The following is a 26448-nucleotide window of genomic DNA, read 5'->3' as shown; positions in this document are numbered from 1 at the left end:
TGTAACAGTGAATGCTACCTTTTTCAATTGATTAGAATGCGGCTTCAAAAAAGGTGAAAATCAAATTTCTAGTGCCGTTTCCTTGCCAAATTAATACTCCAGGACAATAAACTTCTACGCTTTTCACTGTAAACAAGACAAAAACCATGTCTTTACGCAGTGCGGGAACCACCATGATCAAGTCACGTCATACAATTAAAATTACCAGCCAAAGCTACAATAACAAACAATGCACATATAATTTTGCCGTTACACTATAATATACACGTATGCAACTGTAGCTGCAAATCAATACTACCTACAGCGCAAGGGACCAAAGCGTTTCTTACTTATACATAACAGCTCTTTTACCCCATTTCCCCCACCACCCCCATCTTCTTCCTGATAATACAAACAAGACATTTATGACAAGATGGCACAAACCACAAAAGCAGAGGTTTTTTTTGTTGTAGAAAAATGCAGCATTTCGCCAAAATGAATTTGTCCAGAGAGGCCAAAAAGCAGTTTGAATTACCATGACAACACTCAAGCCAACAAACAACAAAACAAACATTCCTACTGTCCCCATGCACAAGGGACGTGCAAAGTGATGTCAGAAAATGAAATGTTTATCTGTTGCGGTGAAAACAGGGATCCTTTCCCGCGCATTAGAAACTTTTTGAGATTCATAATGTTCTTGGATTCCCACAGAACTGTTCAAAAGGTCTTTTGTTTCTGTGAACAAGAAACCAGTATTTATATACAGATTGTCTTATACATTGAACATAAGTATCACTATAGCCTTGCTCTTCTTTCCTCCAGGTTACCAGTAACCACAAACTATAGCTAAAAACTATAATCACAGAGGATGTGCTCTGTAATTGAATGACCACAGTATTATTATTTTGCTTCCTTGTGTTGAAAACAAAATGGTTATATGTGAGACGGCAAAACATTCCTCCGAGCATGGCTGAGCACAGCTTGTTCATGAGAATGTGGGGAGTCTACACTGTAAGAAACTGGGCTAGGGGTCAAAGTTGAGGATTTGTGGGGGTGTGAGGTGTTCTGGGTGGTGTTGGGGGGGAGGGTGTGGAAGAACCAGAGTGGAAATCAGACTTCAGCATCTCAGACCCTCCCTGGTTGATCTGAGGAATGGTTCTCATTATGTTGGAGGGAAAAAAAACACTTCTCTTCAGAGCATCATTTCTCTCCCTCCACCCCAGCACATCCCATCCCCCCTTTCACATGAGAGGAGGCTGCGGATGTGAGCATTTGCTCACTGAGACCCCTCAGCTTGTCCTGTCCTGTATGTGCATGGCTCTGATGTGTTAGCATTGCCGTTACCACTGACACAGAGGTCGTTCCAAGGAGAGCCTTAAAAACGCTTTCACAATCTCCTGCTAACAGACAAAGAGAGAATATAATGAAATTATGAATAAAATGTTTGCAGGAAATCTCAGTATATTGTGGTTCTGTGGTGAGTTACAAGGTAGCAGGTAATACCAAACATGCAGAGCCAGGAAAGGTGACATCACCGGCTATACTTTATGGATATTGCTGCCACAAATGTCAAAATAGTCTTTATTTCTGGGAGACACCAACTGTCTTTATTTGGAGATTCTGGGTGTCATATCCAGCTCTCAGGCACTTGTTGTTAGTGCAACGATGAACCCCACTATCCTGACTGAGCTGGTGCACACTGTAACCAAGAGTCCCAAAGGTGAGCACAATTAGCAATGGCATTGCCCAGATGGGGTGGGGGGGTTCACTGGGTCATACTAACCTCTTCTTATCACACGGCAGTGACTCTCCAAGCCAATCTGTTGCCTGTGATCCAGCTGCACCAGCTGCCCTGAAAGACAGTAACTGCGCAGCTCTGCAGATGGGCCGTGCAGAGAGAAGAGGCAGAGGCTTGCTGAAAGCATCTCGGGCTGCTTAACCTCTACCCTTCGCAATTTAAAAACAATTTTTCGTGACCGAAGGAGGAGGCAGAAGGAGAGAAGAATTCTTCAAGGGCCTTTAACTGAGGTCTTACCCTTCCTCACACAGTATCCATCTAAGTCTCAGTGTGCCAGACACCTTATCCAGGGTGCCTTACATAGCATAGCTCATATTACATAGATAATATTTACTCATCTTTCAAGTCAATGACCTTTATCAATGGTAGTGCAGCACATCCCCATCAAGGAATTCAAACCTAAAAAAGTTCGGTTGTTAGGCTGGTTCTGTGACTGCCTCATCGCAAAAGCAATCAGAAAAGTGAATAAAAAATTTAAAAAATGAAACTCAAAAATATAAAAATGGTTATAGTCACATGACCAGCCTTATAAGGAAGTATGGTTGCTTTCAAAATAAAGTCACCAGGAGAGTACAGGGTCACAGCAGGAGCTGCCACAGTTGCTAGAAACCAAACCGGCGTGTATAAATATAGAACTAATCAGCAGAACTGTGAAGGCCTGCTCTATGCAGTGCCCACAGGAATCAACTGATGCACCTGAAGTCTTTGTTTCCCTTGTAAATGGAGGGGGGGAGGCTGTAAGCTGCATAAACAGGGGACGTCCTCTCCCTTTTATAGTCTTCATTTCGGGCGCTCTCCATTGGCATACATGACAGACCCCCCCCCCCCAGGGTGGACCGCCATTCCAAACCTTCCGAGCTTGGGTCAGTTGCAGGGAGACAGAGGTGCGGTTTACTCAGGGTTGATCTCTTCCTGTTCAAGGATCGCTTCCCATTTGAAAAGGCCAAAAGCTCAGTGAGGGACTACCAATGGGACACATCCTTGTTCTTATGGAACATCATTTTAGAACACCTGTACAGCCACACCCCTGCAGTGGACCCTTGGGATTATGACATACGGTGAACAAATAGATGCACTGCAGTGGCACAGTTAATGAACATCCGAGGTGCTAGTTTATCCACAAAAATGAACTGATATTCACTGTAATTTGTGTAAATCTGTATGCAATTTACAGATGGTTTGATTGTGAAAAATTTAACAATAACATGGATGCATCCGGGGATTCTGGATTCTGACCTCTTTCTGACCAATTTCTATCCATCCACTCGCAGTAGTACCTCTATCTGCTGCCTCGGCCCCACAAAACAAAGGCCAGCAATGATGACTTGGGGGGACATCAAGTACATTTCCTGGGGCAAACGAGTTCATGGATTGGGCTGAGCGGACAGGGGCGAGTCAGCGAGGGGGAGAGGGAGAGGGGGAGGGGGTGGGGCCAAGGTGTCAACTCCGAGGCCGGGGCGGGCGCGGCCAGTCTCGTTTCGGTTTACGCGATCTGTCATGGGAACGTCAGCTCTTATTTTCTTTTCATTACCGGGCCGATCCCTCTGCAAATCCCAGTCCAAACAGCCCTGGAATAACAGCTTATTTGATTTGTTTGGTCTTGGCGGAGGGCGCGGTGATTGTTAGCTTGTGGCTGAGATCCCGCTGGAGTCCCCTCGCGTTCGCTCGTTTGCGTTCATTTTGGGACTCGGCAAAGGTGGAAACGACAGTCCCCTCCAGCGCAGACTTGATCAGTCGAACACCGGTGAGGCATTACTAGATTTCATTTCTTTCCCACGTCAATAACCCACTCACCGTCTCTGGCACAGAGCAGCACTGGCCATTGGTGTTTGAAAATGAAAATAGTTCCTGGAACAACCTCCGTGTCCTTAAAGTGTTCTGTGTTCGAGCCGCAGGCACAGTACACGCAAGGGTCTGTTTTCTGGACTTCTGCTCCTTAAGCAACATTAGCTAGAATATGAATGTTCAAAGGAAGGCAGAGAAAGTACAGAGGACTTGAAGTGACTTAGGACAAGCTAACTGTTTGTGCTCACAATGCTTTGTTTCCACGTTTGTCACTTTGGGCTCTTTACATAAAATCCTGTGTCAGTGCCCTCAGGAAAAAACCACAACAAAACAACAACAAAACAAAAGTCATATTTTTTCTTTCCTTTTTTCTATTTCATCTTTTTTTTGGCTTTCCTTTAAAATGCCTGTTGTTAGAGGAAAGCCTGGTTAAAGAGGAGGGGGGGGGGGGAAATTCTCTCTCGCCCACCATCTCCCCAAAGTACAAAACATTCTCAGATGTTGGCATGTCTGTGGCAATTTGGGAGGGCAGGTGAATGATGGAGAGTGGCAAGGTCTGGCGGGCGAGCGCCCGGGCTCAGAAGGGCTTCATCCTAATTGGCGTTCCCGCACAAAGCCTGCTTCCGATCACCCTGACACAGAGGGCCAGGCCGCAGTGAGGTCCCCGGTCCCCACTCTGCACACATGTACAGTTCCCTGTGATCTGCTTAGCGTTTCCCAAACAACTGGGTTTATGGTGTGTGCAACTCAAAGGATGAACTTGACCCCAAGAACTGGCAATGAGGATGCAAATCTACTGAAAGAAGATGGCAAAGGCTGGTGTACAGGAAAGGTGGGACACATGAGAGACTCATTCAACTGAATACATAAACAAATGAATCATTCAATCAATCAATCAAAACTGAATTGTATACTGTTCAGTTCATGTCAGAATTATGTTATAGTGTCAAAAGGCAATCACAGTGAGTTCTGTCTATTGGAGAATATGATCAAAACAGTATCACAATAAAGGTAAGGACACTGAGAGCTTAAACAAATCAACACAGAAATGAGCACATTTATGACAGTGACTGCGCATACTATGTGTAATTTTTAAAAACAGTTTGTGCTGTTTCTAAAGTTTTTGCAAATTCAACCAAATTCACATATCCCTAGAAACAGAAATTCACGATATAATCTGTCCATGGTTTTATTAACTTTAACATGATATTGAAAGTGTGACACCCTTTCTCCCCTCAAAAAAATCTTCATCCATCCAGTTCACAATAACCAGTAGATCAGCACCATCAGGACCACAGATACATTCAGGCATTTTGCAGATTCTCTTATCCAGAGCGACTTACATAGCTTATGTTTGTACATACCACCTGGTCATACAGCTGAATATTTACTGAAGCAATGCACGATAAGTACCTTCAATGTTTAATAATTTTAGAGTTTATTCAATTTTTATTTAAATGTTTTCCATTTTTACCTCAAGGGTACAACTGCAGCGCCCCTCCTGAGAACTGAATGTATAACTAGGGAGTTATGAGTCAATTTACCAAACCATTATGTTGCGCTCCTGCCAATGCAGTTGGCTGAGGTAGAGGTTTGATTCCTGTATATTCACCTAAAACCCATGAAATGAAAAATATTCTATCAAGCAACTGCCTGCTTAGTGCATGGCGCGTATTTCCCACTGGAACACAGCATTTGGACTTGGCAAGTAGAAGGTTCCTTCGAAATGAGGTTCCCTTCAGAAAAAGAACAGAGGAAGATGAAGAGGAGATGACACAGCATCCTTTGAAAGAAGCCATATTTGCACCGAAGAACAGGGGTGGAAATTTTTTCTTTAAAGTAAAAAACAGCTTTTTAGGGGGTTCATGAGGAAGTGCTACTCCCAGCATAATTCTGACCATTAAGGCCGGTGTTTGAAGTCAGCACTGTGCTCGCCAGCAATTTACCATGAAAGCAGGACACCCTGTCCCCTGTCCATTTACTCTCTAACTTTTTAATGTGACTGCGATTAACCACAACAAGATATGTTGAGGCCCAGCGCTTCATCCGTTGAAATCCCCACGTATGTGCGCAGTTTCGGAATTCCATCCCCGCGTGCCGTCCTGACCGTAAAGTCTCAGCGCCCTTTGCCGGGTACGCACCGAGGAAGGCCAATTTTCCTCCTCCCTCTGAGGTTCCCAAAGCCGGCTCACCTGGAACCAATCTGGAGAAAAATCGAAGTGTTCTGACTTGAAAGCCTTGTCTCTTTCCCTTTGATAGTCCTCCCCTCAGTAGCCCACTCCGCACTGTAAATAGACTGTGCCTTGGAAAAAAAAAAAAATCAAGAGAAAGAGGAATTGGAGGGAAAATTTCCACCCATCAAAATGCATTATGTAAATGGGCCAATAACAAAGCTCAGACACAAAACAGAAAAAGAGAGCTGGGGCCTTGCTGGAGAAAGTCTTTAACAGCTGCAACTGCATCTTCAAACACAAAGGACATACATTACAAGAGTGGCCCTGCTTTACCACCCTGCGATTCATAATCGGCCAAGATCCCCTTCACCAAACATGACACAATGCACTAAATTCCTGCTCTGGGCACTATCAGGGAAAACAGTTCACATTTGCACAACCTGTGTGGGGAGGTCACACAGCAATGACATTCTAATGATCTAAGAGCCTCCTTTGCTATGGCAAAGTCGTAAGACTTCCCCTCGAAATTCCACAACTGTCTACAACTGTTCAATAACCTGTTGTTATTATCCACTGAACTTCTGCGGAAATCAACTGTGAGTTTTAAGGCCACTCTGGTCCTGAACAGGACCTTCCACAGCTACCTTCCTTTCCGGGTAGCACTGCTCTCTCTCAGCCCAGGGAAGTCCAAAGGACAGTTGTAAAAGGTAGGCAGACCGTTCAAAGTTTAATCACTGCACTTTGAAGGGCTCCCAAGGGTTTTCTCTATTTTTTTTCACTAAGCCAACATGTGAGACCCCATTTCCTCCTCTTTCCCTTCTCTCCCCTGATGAACTCTACCTCCAGGTCTGGTGGTGGGCTCATCTGAACTTCTTTGTGAGAGTGCTAAGGGAGGGGCGGTTGGGTTATGGTTAGGGTTAGTGTGCATAGAAAAGGAAAGACTGAGGGGGGGTGGGGGGGTGGGGCAACCCACAAATCTTCCCCAATCCTCTGTCTTCAACAGATCAAGAGGGACTGTAAAATTCTAAAATATAGACTTCACAGTGAAAGACTTACAGACTAGGCCTGATTCCCTTAGGAGGACAGGCAGAAACTCATTTACCCAAAACATTCAGGATCTGTATTAAACCCGATTTATAGTCCTGCGATGGACTATAAACCAGCCTTCAGTGTAGAAACGCTAGCATCAGCAAATGTGCACAGATGGCTCAACATCATCTGATGTCTGCCTCATTTGTTGGTCACTTGCTTGGCCAGTATTATTAATCTACACTCACAATATATGCATGTATGAACTATATTGCAAAATTGAATACCCTACATTTTATACATACACTAATATAGAACATATGTTCTTTATGTTCTATTCTGTAGTTGTACCAAACAATCTGAAGCAGGCTTAATGTCAAAAAGCATAAATACATAACTGCTGAGGACCCCAGGAGGAGTAGCAGCAGTACATACAACAACTAGTAATAACAACATAAATAAACAAAACCGAAAGCTGGCATTGGACAGGACTGGGTTCCCAAGGATGATAAGTGTGTTCTGATTGGCTGGAGCAGGAGCTGGTGGTGATATGGGGTTCGCTCAGTTGCCAGTGGTTGTAAGTAGAAGCAGGCAGACCCTTTTACAGGCTGAACAAAGCTGAATTCCTGCAAATACATCACAGGTCCAGCTGTAGATTTTAACACATCCATAGAAATGTTATGCTTTACACAAAGCTAAATTCACCATTGTTCTGTTGATTTGCTTTTTCTTTTTTTATGTGTTCTTAATAAACTTGTTTTACTGTTTAAATACAGGCAGAAAACAAGCCAAGAAATGCTGAATGTCTTGCTTTACTCTGGAAATGTTCAAATATTTCTAATGTTCATTCAAAGTGTTCAGTAGCAAAATGCTGCGTTAATCTTCTGCTCAGAAATACAGGCCCTTTGCTTAAAGGTGACCAGTTGGCACATCGGGTACAGATGCTATATATGGGACAGGGTCTCTGTGCGTTGTCCCTGTGGAATTCGATACACAAGACTTTTCAGGAAAATAACACTACTTTCCTTATTCGGGGCTGGTGCTTTGGAAAAGGTCACATGCTGACCCCGCATGTGATTTTAATCGAGAGATTAGCTGTAATTCAATAAGAGACAGAGGGACAGGGGTGCGTGGATCGGAGGCGTAAAGCAAAAGAGCGCTGTTGTGAGGGGTCTTTGTCCGTGACCCCAGTCACAGCTGATACCTTTAAGTGCGAGTCACAAGGCCTGACCGGCGAGTGGCCAACGCCCATTACCCCCACCTGGCCGTGCTCAGCGAAGCCTGTCCACTTCCATTCAGCGTGCTCAGTCTGTCCACGCCGCATCGAACACTTTCTGCTATCCTCTGCTTGCATATCAAGCATTTCACACCCACACAATGGCCCAAGTTTCCAACCTACAGGCCCAGAGGGCCCATTCTGAGCAGTATTTAGATGAGCATTTATTTTTTTTAAAAAACAACAATTCTTGCCCTAGTAATTTGAAGTTATATTCTTCATCTTACATTATTTGAGTTAGTTTTTAAGACCTGATCTGGCCTTATAGAGGCCGGCCATGCCAAGACTTTGTATCAAGCTTGTATGAGGTGGGTCAGGTGACTAGGAAAATCTGTGTAGTGACCATTGTGTCTACTGCAGAGCAAAATCTTCCCCCAAATTAGGATTCCGTGTAAGTAACTTGTGAACCTCACACAGAGCACACACCCAGGTTCAGCACACTGGGGGCACAGGCAGTTGGATCATTCTCAGTACGTCCTCCTTACACCCACACTGCAATTTAGTGATGTCAGTCTCCTACAGTCAATTCTCATTTTCCCAAAATTCAGTTTTAAAGGCACACTCTGGCACTACTGTAATAGCGGGACACGGCACATGACATATTTTCGCAGTTACATGTCAAACGGTTCCATACGTGACTTTAAAGTCTACTAATTCTCCTCCTCCCCTATAAGTCAAAGTGGCACACAGGGTGAGGCTGGCAGAACTGCCCCTGGCTAATATTTATCAATGATGCTGGCCACCTACATGATTTCACTCAAGATGAATAAAACTTGATCCAGAGACTTGGAGTCCATTAAAGAGGTTTTAATAAATCTCTCACACGGATGTCGGAATTTTCTGGAATGGTTCTGTGATGGGTGTAATATACTGTACAAGCAGACATGGAATTCCTGTACAATAACTTCATGAAGAGAAGAAGACTTCCTTGACTTTTCTGAGTCCCTTGTATGTTCATGTAATCTCAAGGCTCAAGAAATGTGATCTCATCAAAATGACCATCACTAGAAGTGTAAGCTACATTCGACCGTTCCAGGCTCAAACCTCAGTCTTGGCTGCAATGGCAGCGACCAACTGTGAATGTAAGATGGAGGGACACAATAGATTTTAACCAATCAGGGGTAGGGTGGGCATATCTCAGTCAGGGCTCCTTGGGTTAACAAACACATCAGTTCCTCCAATTCGCAATCCGTTCTCTTGCAGTATATTGCAGATTGAACGGTTATGCAATGCAGACAATCTTTAAAATATTAGGAAGCAGTCTGTGGTCGTGACATTTCCCATTTTTCAACAAAAAGAGGTAATTACACAGAAAAAACCAAAAGGACTGGCCAGATATCCCTGTGGCCAGCACAGCTGCGCTAAAGCTTTGAAACCTCAGTAAGGGTTATTGGTATTAACGATCACACACAAAAACTCACATTTCTCGATAATGATCCTCATTACAGCAATATCATTATTGCACCGTATTGTAAGTTACTGAACTGGGAAATGGCCAAGTCGGGTTTTACTAGGGGAAATCACATGTTATTTTTGTTAGCCACCCTCATTAGAGTATTATAGTATGTATATGGAGGAGGGTGAGTGGAGCGGTGCTTGGAGAATGGCGTGTTTGGCCCGGGTGAGCTCGGAATGGCAGCAGACCGGAGTTTCATTCTCCTAGCCAGTTTTAAAGTTTTATTTCCAATCACAGTTACCGGCTCCCGAGCAGGAAACGGGGCTTACCGGTGCAGCAGGCAAGAGCTGGAACCGAACGGCGCGGCTTCGCCTGGACACCGCCCGCAGTTTTCATTCACTTCCCTGACAGCATGCCACGTCAAAGCACATAAAAACCATCGCCGTGCCATATAAAAGAAACGCCGTGAACTCTATGAGTGCCCCAAACACGAACGCACCACAACTAAAACAAACACACTGAACCAAAACACAGCTGGTGAGGCCTACTCAGACTGCCTTTCCATTACATGTCCTCAAGAACACAGAAGAGGGCAACTTTTCAATCGAGGATTTGTTTTAGTGCAGTTTCAGTCATTTAATTTACTTGAAATTCAGTATGAAACTACCGATTCTATATTGTCATACTGAGTTACTACAGTTTAGCAAATCAAACTGAGAAAGATCCACAAGCTGTATTATAACGTAATTCTGACAGTGTGTGAGACCAGAGAAAATAAACTCATAAAACAACGTTCCGGAAGACCAGTCTTCAGCACCGATCAGAGTCCTAAACTTGTGGTCTGAAAAGTGAAAAGGTTCAAATCAGGGGTGAGACATTTCTGCATCCATAAAGGCATTTGACCTTAATTGGGTCAGTACAGCTGTATGTGTAGGAAATATACTTTTATACATTAATCATTATACATTAATAAGTCTTCATAGACAAAGCTGTCTGATGAAAATAAAAAAACAGATAAATCTTGGTATGTGGGTTTAGAGATGGGAAAGAGAATCCAAAAGTTATTGTTATAATATCATAAAAGACACAATAAATTGTTGTGTTGGCATGGATAGCACATTACACTGATATTTAAATAATTAAAATGATTTGCCATGTAAGGGGGTTTCTAATTTTTTATTTATTTTGGAGGCGGGGGGGGGGGGGGCATGACACAAGTTCATATCATAAGACGAGTGACGCATAAGGAAGCACGCACACAAAATAGGAAGAGTGACTCATTGAGTAAAGGCAAGGCATACACTATGAGGTGTGCAGTGATAGATGAGTGAGGCTTCATAAAAACCTATAATGCGAGGCGCTATCATGAGCTCACTGATATGAACCAATCATTGTGCATTGTTGTGGAACTTGATAAGCACATTTTTTTGGTTTGTTGTTTGGCTCAAGCCAGTTTATGATTGACAGCTGATTGACACTGTAGCAACATAAATTACGCAATTCTTGAAACTTCACTCTCCCATCACTAAAAACAAACATACAGTCACACAGGTCAATACGTATTGCTGAGGGGGGGAAAAAAACGCTTTCCTGGTGTACATTGAAGTTTAAATTACACAACTTGAGCAATTCAAAGTGCTCTAAAGAATCTGCCATAGGCCCCCAAGCCATTGAAACATTAATGCGCTGCCATGCCTAAGTGCTGTCAGGGTATCGATGACACAGCCATGTTGAGCTTCATTGTTAATCATCAGGCCCAAACCCTGGGGGCCTTCCTCTTCCTCTGACCTGGATCCACACGGCCCACCACTCACCGTCCACCAGCGGAAGCAAAGACATGGTGCGTCTAATCCATTCTCCCCGCCTCTCCTCTGCAAGGCCCCCCCATGCTAATCTGATTCATTGGCTCGTGTTGTTCCTGTGGAGGTTTCAGCGATGTCCACAGCAATCGTTATCAGTTCAAGCTGTGGTTAACGTCTTGGCGCTGCAGTTAGCCGAAACTGCCAGGAAGAAAGTTACCACGGGGATGAGACATGGACGCACAAACGAAGGGGAGTTGGGGGGGGGGGGGTACAGTCTACTGAGCGTGTTATTCATGTCCTGTGCTCCCCTCCTTCACATTGCAGTGGAATGAATGAGCTATGAAGAAGCTGCATTTCCTTCTATGCTCCTCCCAAATTAAATAAGAAACATGACTCTGATTAAGGAGGCATTTTGAAAGGGCTCCTTTCTAGTCCTTCCTAGGACATTCCGAGCCATTACAGCGCGATGACTGCCCCTTTCTGTTTTTGCCCAATGGTGACCTCGGGTTCCGAAGTCAGAGCTGCTCCAATACCTGACGCTGCTGTTGAGAGAGTCTGGGACTTGCACAACAACCTCTCTATACAGAAAAACAGTTGACAACACAAGGCTGTCGAAACAGGACTGGAGATCTGAGAGCTGTGTGTGTGAATGTGTGCATATGTGTGTGTGTGTGTGTTTCACTTCAGGTGATATCAATTTATGCAGGTGGATACTTCACCAAAGCAAATGGGGTTAAGTGCCCTCCTCAAAAGTACAAAGGCAATGCCTCTTCTGGGACTTGAACCCTTAACCTTTCTAAATAAAAGCCTGATTCCTTCCCAGCAACATCAAACTATCACCACTGCACCTATTTTATATTTTTAATGGGTGGTCAGGTTAAAATGCATTTGGAGGTAATGCACCGAGATTTCTCTCTGGGGTGAAATTTCTCCCAGAGTGTTTTCAGATTCACTAGAATGTGTTAAGCAGCACCTACTTTCATACACATATTTTAACACTGCTTCAGGGCAGTTGCAGTGTCTTCACCATTTATGAGATTTTATAAAGAAATTTTTTTAATTCCCTAGAAGTAGCATGCATGTCTTTCTTTGCACCCTGCGGCCCACCAGCTGATCTGTGCAGTTAATCCATTGGGAGAAAACAAGACAGGCTGGTCAGCTCTGCTGCCATTGGTTGGGCTTGTTAGTGGTGCTGATGTGTATTTGGGGGTGAGCGGGGCCACTCTATTGCTCTATTGGGACTGTAAGGGGGGACACAGAGCAGGCTGCAGGGTGCAGTGGCTGCCACACCCTGGCTGCCACTGACTACACTGAGGACAGACCCCACTCAAAATGTGAGGTAGCGCTGGCTCCTGACTCCCCCTCTGACCTCCCCCACCTTCCACCCCTCCAGAGCCGTGGCTGCTATTCGTCAGCATGCTGGTTAGGCGAAATACCAGGGCCTGAATCCAGCTTCTCTAGTGCCAGGATTGTTTCCCACTCAGACCTAGACTCTCCCACAGAGCTGGGTATTCGGATGAGGGGAACTTCTGCACCACCAGGAGAAAAATGGATGGGTTGCTGACAGCCCTGGTGTCACCGGCCAAAACATCACAGCTCAAATGATGCTTTCATGCAGTAATGTCATGGTTTCATGGATGCTGCGCTGATGTATCTAAAAAGCACCCAGAGGCTTTGTTGGTTTCTGTGATTCCTGACATCATCACAACAAATGACAAGATTCCCTTTTTGAGTGAAGTCATGAGCATAGCTTTCTGGGAAGACGGGGATTTTAATCAGGGTTTAATCCCAGAGTCCACAGTGCCATGCCATAAAATACAACTAATTCAGATGTTTTTACAAGGCAAGCCAAAACCCTCAAATCCAGATACTTCAGTTTGGGCTGCAAATCCTTTAAAGCTTGAAAGCGCTCAGTGTAGAATAAGTCCTCCACACTCTGCCTGGGCCCATGCACACTCAGTGGCAGCTTTTCACCCCACACTTAAGGGGGTAATTACAGGCTCCCCAGCACATTTATTGGACTGCAAGAGACAGAGCTGATCGCTGTGTGACCTTCCCATCCCAACCGGGGTGCGGGGGGGCAGCGTGTGGGGACACCTTTACCAACTGCTCCTATGGGCGGGAGAACTTATGTTTTATTGGATGAGCTTTAGATATAAGCAGTGATGTCGGGGTTTGGTTGCAGCGGTTACCCAGAGAGGATCACTTGCATTGTTTGATGCCAGAAAGTTCTGAAAGCACAATGCATCTTACCTGGCAAATATCATCAGGGCGAGAATGCCAACGAATGCCTCGACTCTTCCTCTTCTTCCCAAATAAACCATGCTCAGCTCTTCTGCTGCTCACTGCTATTTTCCGATAACAACACGCAGGCAGGATGGTGACCAAGCCCAACAAGCTTACACAGACTCAGAACCCTGTGACATTCGGTCTGCAGTTTGGGGCTGAAATCGGGAGCACACACTGAGAGAGGAGGCTTTTAAGTTTCACTTAATTTTGTTTAGTTTGTCAGAGCAATACAAGACAGAGAGAGTAAACCACCGCTGAAAAGCTGGAGGAACTGGTCAGCTAGGAAGCTGGCCATCTAGCAGCGGCAGGCTGAAAAGTTTTTTTTTTTTTTTTTGCTACCTTCTCCCATTTGCTCCCCAAATTAGTCGTTATACCAATTCCTCGTGTGTATCACGGTCCTGGTCGATGCGCTATCCTCTGTCGGTCAGGGGAGGGTGCAGACTACCACATGCATCCTCTGACACGTGGAGTCGCCAGCCGCTTCTTTTCACCTCACAGCGAGGAGTTTCACTGGGAGACCGTAACGTGTGCAGAGGTTCGCACTATCTCCCCCAGATCCCCTCCCTGCTGAACAGGCGCCCCGACCAACCAGCAGGAGTCGCTAATGCAACGATCAGGACTCATACCCTCACCGGCTTCCCACCCGTGAACACTGCCAATTGTGTTTGTAGGAACGTCTGACCAAGTCGGAAGTACAAGCTGAAAAGTTGTCGCTCCATTTTACTTTCTTTTGTCTTTATTATTTTAATTTGTCATTATAGTTTATTGTTTTTGCCTGGAACCCATGAGGGGGAAGAGTAAAGATGTTTGTTTATTTGATGTTGTGTTGGTGTGGGTACGCTCTCTCTCTCTCTCTCCATGCGACAACCGATGGTCCACCCCCGGAACTGCTGAATCTCTCTCCCAAGGGTGTCACACCGGCGTCTGACAGACCCTGTCAACAATCTCCAGAATGCACTGGTGAATCTTGGGACTTCTCATTTAGTTTGGAGGACAACTCAAAATGAGACGTTATCGAGGACCAGGTCAGATGAGAATGAAACATTGTCTACTAAACTGGAATGAGAGCTGGCAGGTAATTTAGAAAATCAGCTAAGTGATTTGTCTGAAGCTCTCCATCTTTGAAAAAAGATACCGGAATATAGCATCTATGTGTGTTATACTGTTCAGTGGAAAAGGCATTAGCGAGGCCCATCATCGGATGAGCCCTCCCCATTACAGGATACAGAAACGCTTTTAAAGCACAATTACTGTATGAGTTGAAAGACAGGATCCTAACAGGAGTAAACATTCCTGTGGCACAAAGGAATCAAAACATAGAGCGGAGAATCCTTCTTTCTTTCTTCCATGCAATTCACAGGGAGAAAATCTGTATGAGAGTACACTGGACTCCAAGCCAGATCAAAAGTTGCGATTTTGGCTCCCATACAAGAAAGATTGCTTCTTTTCCCCTCAGTTCCGATTTAAATTAAAAACAGACCTCTTAATTTCTGATGCCCTTTTCAAGCCGAGAACACAAGCATATTGAATAACATCTAATTGCTTTCTGTGTTGCCATTAACAGGGAAGGCAGCCACGTTACACAAAGGGCAACTGAATATCATGGCTTGAAAGGGGCCATTTAAACTTTCATTGATGGAAATAAAAAAAGGAATAAATTCAAACAGTCTGAGGATCCACGTAATCCCTGCAAGAGAAACTGCTGGCCCTGCTTCCTGCTCAAACAAAACATTTTCTCTCCACATGATATCTCATTTCCCAACCCTCCAAAGAGTTACAGGGAAAACGTACTATTGACTTGAGAGACAAAAATTTGAAAAAAGGAAAAAATAAACGAATACATTTTTCGGAGCTTTTGACAACAGAATCTCCTGTGCATCCAAAACGCTTTCCCATAACCAAAGAGCAAAAATAAGGCCAGTTTAGAATATCAAAGCCCATCTTCTTCGTCCCCACCAGCAGTTCAGATAACTGACAGCTGCAGCACTGTACTTCACTGATCATTAATAGCTACTGCGCTGACCTATAAATAGCTTGTGATGCATTTTGACAGAGATGTCATCATGGAAAGAGTGCTTAAAGGTTCATTCCCCAGGCAAAAACCCCCTGCGCCCGATGCAACTGTGGAATTTCTGCTCCAAACGGATGGCGACTGGGATGTCTGAACACAGCCTTTCCTGACCAGGTCAAACCCGTCCTCTCCTTTAAGAAAATATTTAATTAAATTACTGTTGTGTGCCTGGGGGTTGACGGCATGGATTGGGAGAGGGGCTTACCCTATCATGAAAGGGAGAGAGGAGCGGGATGTTATCATGGGGGCGGTGGGGGAGGAAGGAGGAGGACAGGGTTGGATTTAGTTTCTCTGGTGGGTCCGAGGGCAAAGCAAGGCCGGCGGAAGAGAAAGTGAAACCCGATTTGCCGGCCAGCCTGGGGGAGGGGCGGAGGGTGACCTGTAGCTCCGGGGTGGCCGAGCACAGCAGGATCAGACAACTTCAAAACCTTGTCTGGTGAAAATATGTCCTTTTTTGTCATGAAAATATAAAGCCAGGTAAAATTGTAATCATTCCGCTGACTTCTTCCATTCGTTTGGGGGGTTTCACAAATATATATTTGTGTGTGAAGCTGAAACTAAAACTCATGATATAAAAAATAAAAAAACACAACAAAGCATTTATTCCTTTATAGGCAAAGGTACAGCCCAGCAGCCACCACACATGGAAAAGGTAAGTGTCAGATGATACAGATATGCTACATTTCCAAATGTATGTGGATACCCCTTCCAATAAGCTGTTTTGGCTATTTCAGCCACATTGCTAACAGGTGCATAAAATCAAGCATACAGCCATGCAGTCTCCATTGACAAACATTAGAATGGGTTGTACTGGAGGTCAATGACTTTCAACATGGCAAATTTCTGCCCTGCTAGAGCTGCCCCGGTCAACTGTAAGGACTGTTACTGCGAAGTGGAAACGTGTAGAAGCAACGACAGCTCTGCGGAAAAGCGGTAGGCCACATAAGCTCACAGAACAGGACCGCCAAGTGCTGAATCGTGTAGCACGTAAAAATCATCTGTCCTCGGTTGCAACACTCACTACAGAATTCCAAACTAGGTCTGGAAACACCATCAGCACAGGAACTGGTTGTCAAGAGCTTTATGAAACAGGTTTCCATGGCTGAGCAGCCACACACAAGCCTAAGATCACCATGTGGAATGCCAAGTGTCAACTAGAGTGGTGTAAAGCACACCACCACTGGACTCTGGAGCAGTGGAAACAACATTCTCTGGAGTGATGAATCACTGTCTGGCAGTCTGATGGACAAATTTTGATTTGGTGGAGAAGAATTTGACTGGCCTGCACATAGCCCTAACCTATACCCATCAAACACCTTTGGGACGAATTGAAATTCCAACTGCAAGCCAGGCCTAATCGCCCAATCAGTGCCCGACCTCACTAATGCTCTTCGGGCTGAATGGAAACAAATCCCTGCAGCAATGCTCCAACATCTAGTATAAAGCCTTCCCAGAAGAGTGGAGGCTGTTACAGCAGCAAAGGGGGGTCCAACTCCATATTAATGCCCATGGTTTTGGAATGAGATGTTCAACAAATACACATGGGTGTGAGATTCAGGCATACACATACTTTGGGAAATGAAGTGTTTCATACAAAGTAGAATGACAGTTATTCTAATTCCAGCTTAGTTGGTAGTAGGAAAAGATTACTGTAAGTGATTGTGTGCGTATATGTGTTAGTGAGTGCGAGGGCTTGTGTGAGTATGAATATTATCACAGAGTGACCTATAGCTGACAGTGTGTACACAGAAGAACAGAATGATTATGCCTTATGGTCATCACAGTGTGCCACCTGTGGCAGCTTTTCTCATACTGACGTCAGGACACTGAAGATATTTCAAGTGCACTACATCCTATGATGCCATTCCTCGGCACAAAGTTAGATTTTGTCCAAGCTCCTTTTTAATTGTATTTATTCTTAGGAAAGAAAGTACTTGCCTGTCAGCAGCAAACAATACCGAAATAGAGTGAATCCACTGACAGACACCAAGGAAATAAGTAGGAAAGTAGGAAATAAATAGGAAATAAGGAAGACACCTAAACACATGGAGAAACAGAGTTAAGATAGACAACAGGATTAAGGGAGCAGCATGGCACAGGCAGCAGACGAAGGGAGGCGTCTGACCTTTCTGAAGCTGGCGAGTGGTGCGCAGTCATTAAGCCTTCGCCCTGCCCTTCAGCACAGGCTAATACTGCATTGCCTGGACACACAGTGTGTGTTTATACTGAATCTCAGACAGACCTTTTTTTGTGGGAAATCATAGTAGACTACAATGACTCAATTCCAGAGGACAAGCCTTGTGCGGTTTTGAAATGGAAAACCCAAAAAGAGGACTGTTTGGTAAAACAAGTGATGTGGAGGAAAGAAAAGGGTTGACTTTCTGAAAATGTGCACACGTTGCCACTCCCTGCCCTTTGACCTCCGGTGTGCCTCTGAGCCCCCACCTTTCTGTCTGGGGGAGGACTGGACTCCAGCGGCCCTCTCCACAGGAGCCCTTGGCTCAGGCGACTGGTGGGTGGGGGGGTCAAAGGTCATTGTGATGACAGGTCGCGCCTCGCTGCGAGAGTCCTGGCTTTCCTCGCAACCAAAACATTGGAGGAGAGGGGGGGCAGGAGCGGGGGGGGTGGCAAGCTCATCTGGCCACCCCTGCCCCCCACCCCCTCGCCAGAACCCATGCAGATAAAAAGCTGAGGATCAGACCCCTCTGGAAAAACAGCGGTGGGATCACGGGTCATCCTCATGAGATCACATGGCTCTTTCATCCCATCAAAAGCTTATTTACAGGGAATGTGGCTTCCTCCTGTCAGCAAGACCCGTGTCTGTTTGCCTATGCCAAACCGCCAAACTCCCGTTTCAGTTGCATGTTCCACTGTCCACACTTGTTTTCCTACCCCCCACCCCCACAACCCTTCTCATGCCTTTCTGATACATGTCAGCCTTGTTACTCCACACCCTAAACACATACATGGCTCCTGTTACAACACAAACAGGTGTGAAAGCAACAAAACAGATTGGCTCCCTGGTTTTTTGGCTTCAGGGTTTTGCCAATCATGTTCCATTCTCACCGAATCGTTCCTTGAGAGGCTCCAGTGCCAATGTTCCAGAAAATATGAAACGGTTGCTCCCATTCCAGCAGTTGTCCTGTAGCTGCGAGTCGTCTCAAAATTCAAAGAGGCGCTCAAGGCTGCAGCATAGTCTGGGGTGAAGGCTTTCACTGGAAAATATGAAAGATAAGTGACTTTAATATGCCTTATTTTTAACAGCCTTTGGAAGGAGAACAGAATGACAGCAACACACACAGGGTGTAATGGAGAGCCAAATCTATAAGTGAACTTTACACAAAGACCCCAGAGAGCAAACGTTAAACAGCTCAGTCCATAAGGGAACCATTTAGACAGAATGCCTTCGCATTTCTACAAGCCAAGTGGCATGTAACAGTGTGCCAGCTAGACTCAGAGAACTCTGGAGGGAGAGCATGACCTCAGTCATGACAGATATCCCCTTAACGTCCTCCTTTGCTCAAACAGACCATGGCCTCAATCATCAGAAATGTCCCCTTAACTTCCTCCTGTGCTCAAACAGACCATGGCCTCAGTCATCAGAAATGTCCCAATAACGTCCTCCTGTGCTTGAACAGAACATGACCTCAGTCATCAAAGATGTCCCCTCAATGTCCTCCTCTGCTCAGACTAAAGTCTCTGGTGACACAGACTCCCAGTGCTGAGACTAGACAGACATGGGCCGTGACACTGCCAAATCACGCAGGCTGAGAATGGCAGCTTTTCAGCTGAGATCAACGGGGCCTGCCCGCGCTGTACACGGCAATCGCAATCACTGCCATTTCTCAATCCTCTCTGATTGCTTTGGCCCCTGTCCCATAAGGAGATCACAGGACATTCTGGTTTCAGAACACTGACCTGAAAGCTTACAGAGGCATTAGGGAGTCAAGAACAATCCACTTGATCTGGATGTGGAAATTGTTTGGATGTTATTTTCGGGATAAAAAGAAAACTTATTTAGACAGCCCTGTTGTCCATAATTGCTTTTTACACATACCGTTTGAAGTTGATTTGCAGCAAGGTCCAATAAGAACTGGCAAAATGAGATAAAATCAGTTGAGGTGGCATTTTATATATTACAGTTGTCCCAATGGGAAGATAAAATGTACAATAGTACTTCAGTAACAATTTTTCAAAGGTTGTAAGTTTTCATTATAAATTAAAATCATTACAACTGAATTTAGCAAAAAAGAAAAAAGGTTTGATTTTTTCAATGAATTTCTCACCCACAGAGTAACCAATTCATGAATGCAACTGCACACTGGAACAAAGTCACAATAGTTTGGACTGTATGGGTTATGTATAGCTATGGGAAAATGACTTTTGTTCAAGCCAACACATAAGCCAACATAAAATCAAGTACCTCCAAGCATTCTGAGCAAAATCCAAGCATTGGTACAGGTGAAGTGATGACTGGACACGCCGCCCCAGCCAACTCTCCACTCCCCATCACTCCTCTAAGCTCTAGGATATCATTTCAAATGCTGGGCTGAGAAAGCCTGCGTGCGCGTGTGGTTGGTTCTCATTACACCCATGTTTTCTTATTAGTGGTTTCGTGTTGTTGAAAGGCATTTTCATAATAGCAGCCTGTGGCACAGAGAAATTTTCCCTTCGATTTGGAAAATGAAGAAGAGAAAATCTGTCAGCTGAGACGGGATGGCTGGAAGAGACGCAAAGGTTTATTTTAGATCCAGGGAGAGTTCTCCCCTTCCATCAGTGTGGGGAGCTTGGGGGCTGCTTTCATGACGAATCTCTCAGTCGCTGTGGGAGCTGAAGACAAGGGCTGCCAAGAATCATCTAAAGTAAAGCTAATAAATCATTCTTTAGCATTCTGTATTCAATGATGGCAGATATGACTCATTTTACAAACTCACTTAGCTGTATTAAATTTGGAGCAAGTGCTCCTTTTTTAGATTCTCACTGAAATTTGGTGGTAACTGAAAGTTACAAAAAATGTTCTTGGCCATGAGCAGGAGACTGTGGCTATGCCTTGAACTGCACATAGTTTGGACTGTACATAGGTTGGACTACGCATGGTTTGAGCTGCACATGGATTGGTCTGCATATTGTTGAAACAGGTAAACAGTCAGTCTTGCTTTTGCAAACACACAGCACTTCACAGGTGGCACAGACAAAGCAACCACATAACTAATGAGATTCTGACTTCTGGTAGGCCTCAGGAGTCATTCTGATTTACAGTTCCTCTCAGTGGAGCAGCTATGAGACTTCTACACACAAACCTATTCATTCTTCACCACTCTTGTTATTCTTAAACCGGACATGAAGAATCAAAACTGCCCTTCGCGCAGCTTCTGTGCCACTGCCTGAGAAGCAGCTTCAGGGGCTGTGGGATATCTCATTCTGCTAAATCACCAGGTTCTGATTAAACCCCAGTGAATAAACCCCATGGCCACAGCTTGTTAATGGCATGTACCCATTTATTCAGGACTGGCAAAATGAAACATTTTCTAAATTTCATTTTCATCACCAACACCTGCCTTTAAGACTTTTCTATCATGAAGATAGTATTCAATTCTATTTTCAAGATGGATGACCATGTAACTACCAGCAGCTAATTTCATAAGGGCAACACCAGAAGAAATTATGATAAAACATTTCGACAGGTCAGTGCAAATTCAGGTATGACTTTCAGTGAGACTCACAAGGGAAAATCAAGCTCCGGCAAACACTAACAAAAGATTCTGCCCAAAAGGAAAAAGCAAAAGGAATTTTTTTTTGTAAATATGGTTGAAGAGATCCAATTCAGTCAAATTGTAAACATATTGAATTCTGGAAAGTTTCACCCTGCCATGAAGTAAAAATAGTTCACCTTGTTTGAAAACCCATTTTTTCAACATGAATAAAAATAAATGCTGAATCCTGCCAAATCAAAATATACTGCAGTGGGAATTTACTAAATTTAATTTGCTAATTTAGGAACATATCCCATGTGTCGTTTATTAAATGAACGCCCAGGTGCTTCTTTCTGGACAACACAACATAAAAAGTAGTTTATGTAAATTTTGATCTAATTGTAGGTTTTTACTTTCAACCAGTTTTTCATTCAACCAATTTGGAATGCCTCATCACAACTGTAAATATGTTTCATGGTGGTGGCATCTTTGACTGACAGCATGATATTTTAGCCCATCATAACAAATCATAAAATTAAATTTTCTTCACAGTAAACCCATGTAATTTATTGGGACAGTTATGTTCTACCAGGTAGCCTGTTTGTTTTACCTGAGACACGCACAGGGGAGGGAGGAAGAGAAAAGGTGAAAGTTAATACAAGGCGAGATGAAAGGACACCATTGTAGCGGGAGTTACCATTTTCACCACAAATGTTGGGTGGGCATGTACAAAATGTTTCCAGTATACAGCCATGAAATTGTGAACTTTTGGCTCCCAATTAGCTGAACCTCTGTGTAAAAAATGCAATGATTCAAAGCAAAGTTCTATATCTGCATACCAGTCCTTTCCACTCACACACAAGGACATTTTAGTGTCAGGATTGGCGCCCTCTGTTTGTTTCCATGTCAGCATACAGAAAATCTGTCATACAGAAAATCTCTGTGACAAGTTTGGCATAAGGACTTAAATAAATGCAGATTTACAGTATATGATGTGGTATAGGACCACTACCCAAGTCTTACACATCTGGGTTCTTCCAGCAGTACGGTTAAAAAGGCAGTTAACTGCAGGGCATTCACATAATTTATTCAACTGCCAGCGAAATTGCTGTCTGCAAGCCATTTCACAGAGATATCGGCATTAAGCATGTGAATCCATCCCATAATGAAAACTGGTAGTGGGACAATATGTTCAGAGCGTATCCATCCTCCAGCTTTAGCTACACTCCATAAAGAGGAATTTTTTTCATCCATTTTCAGGATCTTGTATTTAATGAAATAATCCATTTACACCGCCAAATATAACATACACATTAAATATTTATGTTTATTAAAATTTATTCATTAAATGCCCCTATAAAATATTCCATGTAATATTCCAATGGAATTCTTGTAACTTGCTTTGCTTATTGAATTTAAGATGACAAGTAATATTTGCCAATATTGCTGGAAAAATGTACGTACAAGTAGACCTTTTAAGAAGAAACTTTTCCAGCTTACATCTTGTTCCAAAAGCAATCCTGCACACTTCAGTGCAAAGATGGTCACCCAAAAAATTTTGCCACAAAAACTACTGCTCAATGTCTCACTTGGAAGGTGGTAATCCTCACTGAACGATAGCTAACAGACCATAACACGGGGTACAGGGAGGCACCCTGTTATTACGCTATTATGTTATATGAAATAACATACTAAATACTTCACGTAAATTTGTGGGTTAAAAAAAAGAAAAGTGTCGAATATTTTTCTAAGGACCACATAAACTGTATTCTGGGTTGGCACCATAAGCCATTTGACTCAAGATGGCTGCTGTAAGATATAAATTATGGGGGAAAGGCTGGCTGTGGGGTGGGGGTGGGGGATACATGGTTAGAGAAACATGTTAGACTTCAGTTATTTACGTACCAGTGGCTGTTTCCAAGTTACTGCGATTGATCGCATTTGCTATTCCACCTCTTGGCATTCAGAGTAATCCAGGAGACTGCGAGGTCTACACATTTTATGGTGTGGTGTGGAAATAAACTGTGCAATCTACTTTTTACTCATTTTTTAAGCTCAACGTCTTTTCCTGCGGTGGTAACTGTGGATTGCCTGCTCCTACCTGATGGGATTTCCACAGCTATGAATGTTACACATGCTACATGGGTTGTGTAGTGTAGCATAGTGTCCTGAATACCCTGCCTTTGCCTACAGTACTCCATTGTAAGCTATCCTCTTTTCTCTAAGCTAACCAGATATGATATTCAGGAAAAGCCAGATTACATGAGATGGGCCTTATTACAGTGGACCACACCAGCCCTGACGGCTAAATAACACAAAATGATAAAAACCACCATTTTGGCCATCTTGGCAGGGCTCTGCTGGCAGATCCCTCCACACCACAGAGAAGCTTCACTGTGTGGTGCAGCCCGCCGCTCCCATCTTCTGTGGAGCTCACACAGAAGGGTGTGCTCTGAATTTGATGAGGTGGGATAATTCCCCCGACTGATCATATCGCTAAAGGAGGAATCCTCAGATCAAGACCAGACTCCAGAAAAAAGCCAGTCCACATATGGGACACATTTTTTACAAATCCTAATAAACTTTCATCTGTGGATCAGTCGGGTCCCGGGCACCCAGCCCCCTGAGTGAGTGAGCCCCCAACCCCCACCCCCCACAAAAAATCTTAGTGCAGGGAGGCTAGTTTGGAGAGAATGGGGTAGGGTGTGGAGCGTGAACGGGTGAGGGAGAGTTGGATGGAAGGTTGCATTTCTCTCACATCATGCCCAGTGCAATCAGACGCCCAAGTTTACACTGAAGACACCCAGCTTCACCCCTTCAAGCACACAGTAAACACTCTCACAGTCTGAAGGGTAATTAAACACGGATCCCAATGAAGCTGTGTGTTCGGCGTTGTCGACGCATGAAAGAGGGGGTCGGGGGAAGGTGGGTGCAGATTAGTTATTCTTTTGCCAAGATTACTTAAACGTTTATTAAATTAAAGATCAGTACGACCACTGCCCCTCCCTTCCCTGTTTAATTCGATCAGAAAATCTGCTGACTGTGTGCTGCTCATGTGAAACCAATTTCAACCAGAGTTAAAAATCTGGAGCTGAGCTCAAAATAGCACAAGGGTGCATCTTCACCCTAAGGGAGAAGGCGATGCGGATGGAGAGTTGGGGTACACGGAGTGGGAGAGGGTCAGGGGTCCCGTGGGACCGGGATTCATCAGTGGGAGCCTGCGTCATGCGCAGAGCCAAAATGGAGACAAATGAAACACCCGTAAGCAGCCCGCAGTGTTCATATGGGAAGAAACAGGCCTGTGGTGGAGTCATACGTCATGCTTCACACAGCCAGAGCCGCTGTGGCTATGCGGTGCAGACCCACCATCTGTTTGTTGCAGTGAATCTAGAGCGGCACCGTTTCCCCTTCTTTTCCCCCGTCTGTGTATCGTCTGTAAAAAGTGTCATCAGTGCACATGATCATGTGGCTCTGGTGCATTTAACAAATGTACCACTTTCTCACCTGGTCAAGAAACATGACTTATGGTATGGTGCATTCTCCATACCTACCTGGGGTCTTTGCCAGCTAAGAGCAATAAAGGGCAATAAAGTTAGTTTTTAAATGTTAGCTTTTTTTAAACACTAGGTTCTTGTACGGATTTCAGCGTAACCATTCTGAAAGGCTCGATACCCATTTTTGTGGGAATGTGCTATGCCTTCTCCATATGCAGTCCAATGTGCAAAACTCCCTGTGACACCATCACCGTGCAATCTGCTCCAGCTATTTATTTTTTAACCTTATTTTGGTCTGGCTTCCCCACTCTTCGCAATTCCAAAGCAATTTTAGGCCTGTCCCGTTGCTTTAGCATTTGAGAAGGAGCAGATGATCAACACATGTCCTCTGAAGCTCCTCCAGACTGCTGTCATTACTCGTCACTCGGTCCGCTGACCAGAGCTACACGCACTTCAGCAGCTGGTGCCTTCCGACCACAGTCTGACCAGAAGAGCTGCTGCTGAGCTGTGAAACTGGCAATACCCTGCAGACTGAAACCCTCCTTTCTCAGGTGGCATCATTGCTAGGTACGCATTGACCAGGGGGAGTGTGCACTGGGATGGTCATGGACTGTGGACAAGGGTGTGTGTGTATCTGCACTGTGTACTCTGTATCTCTGGACATGCCTCCAGAGAGCCCACCCCTGAGGGTTTATGATGATGCAGAGAGACTGAAGCATGTTTGTTGAAATTCAGTTGCCACCGAAGGGATTTTCAACATTCCTCTTAATTTAAATTAAATTGACACTGAATAACAGGCTGGCAGGGCCACAGGAAGGGCAAATCCCAACACTACCCCATTTCTGACTGCTGCCGTCTTCTCTAAACAGTCACTATAAAAATCCGTAACAGAGGACTGTCTGTACTCAGTAAATACTCACCATAAAAATTAATAGCACTGCTATTTCTGACTGTTCCTTTTCTCTGTAGGTACTCAAGAGTTCTTCCCATATCATCTACATTTCTCTTATGCCAGAGTGAGAGACAGCAGAGTTTGTCTGTGAGAGAGAGAGAGAGAGAGAGAGAGAGAGACAGAGGTGTTACCTCATAGGGTGCTGTTCTGAACAAAATAAACCCAGTCTGGCTGACTCAGGCAGGGGTCTGAAAGAACAAAAATAAAACCCATCAAATATAACTTCAAAAGTATTTGTCAATAGGTACCTGGAGTTCTTTTCCCTTAGCCCCTGTTCCCGTTAAAGATGACTTATTATGAGGTGCCGGTGTCTAATTTTAATTGTCATTTGGGGTTATTTCCTTTGGCTCTTAATAATATGCAGTAAAATATTTAATGAGGAAATTAGCCTGTGTGTGTCAATTTTCATATTTCAGACGTGTTATGAAAATCAGAACCAAGTGCTGGCATAATAAAATGCTATAAAATAAATTGAGATCATGCTCATTTTAACCTCAGTATAGGAAATGCTTTGCTAACAAATTGGATGCATTAACTGTGAAACCAAGTTAAAATTACAGAGCAAACATTCAAACTATGCCATGATATATCCTGGACTTTAATTGCCCTGTCAAGTGACCATAAATGTGGAACAACAGAACACAAAACACCTCATAAAAACCTGAAACACAGTGTTGCGCATTGCAAGCATGAATGCTGCACCAAAAAAG

The 26448-nt window shown here is 44.2% G+C and overlaps 1 long non-coding RNA gene across 4 annotated transcripts in view; it reads right to left on the bottom strand.

Annotated features, from left to right (window-relative positions):
* Positions 1–4983: 4983 nt before the first annotated feature.
* LOC135255588 (uncharacterized) overlaps positions 4984–26448 on the bottom strand; it is a 63968-nt gene continuing 42503 nt past the window's right edge. For 2 of the 4 annotated variants that reach the window (XR_010330202.1, XR_010330201.1), the window contains 2 exons: positions 25707–25823; positions 16233–18814 (listed from right to left, as the gene is read on the bottom strand). This is a non-coding gene — a long non-coding RNA (uncharacterized LOC135255588). Of the gene's footprint in view, positions 5766–10630; positions 11438–16232; positions 18815–25706; positions 25824–26448 lie in introns of those variants that run through there. The other 2 variants (XR_010330199.1, XR_010330200.1) reach the window with 2 other exon arrangements.

This window comes from Anguilla rostrata, chromosome 5 (assembly GCF_018555375.3).
Source record: "Anguilla rostrata isolate EN2019 chromosome 5, ASM1855537v3, whole genome shotgun sequence".
NCBI classification, from domain to species: domain Eukaryota; kingdom Metazoa; phylum Chordata; class Actinopteri; order Anguilliformes; family Anguillidae; genus Anguilla; species Anguilla rostrata.
Note: the sequence above shows the minus strand (reverse complement) of the source record. Positions and strands in the feature narration are given on the sequence as shown.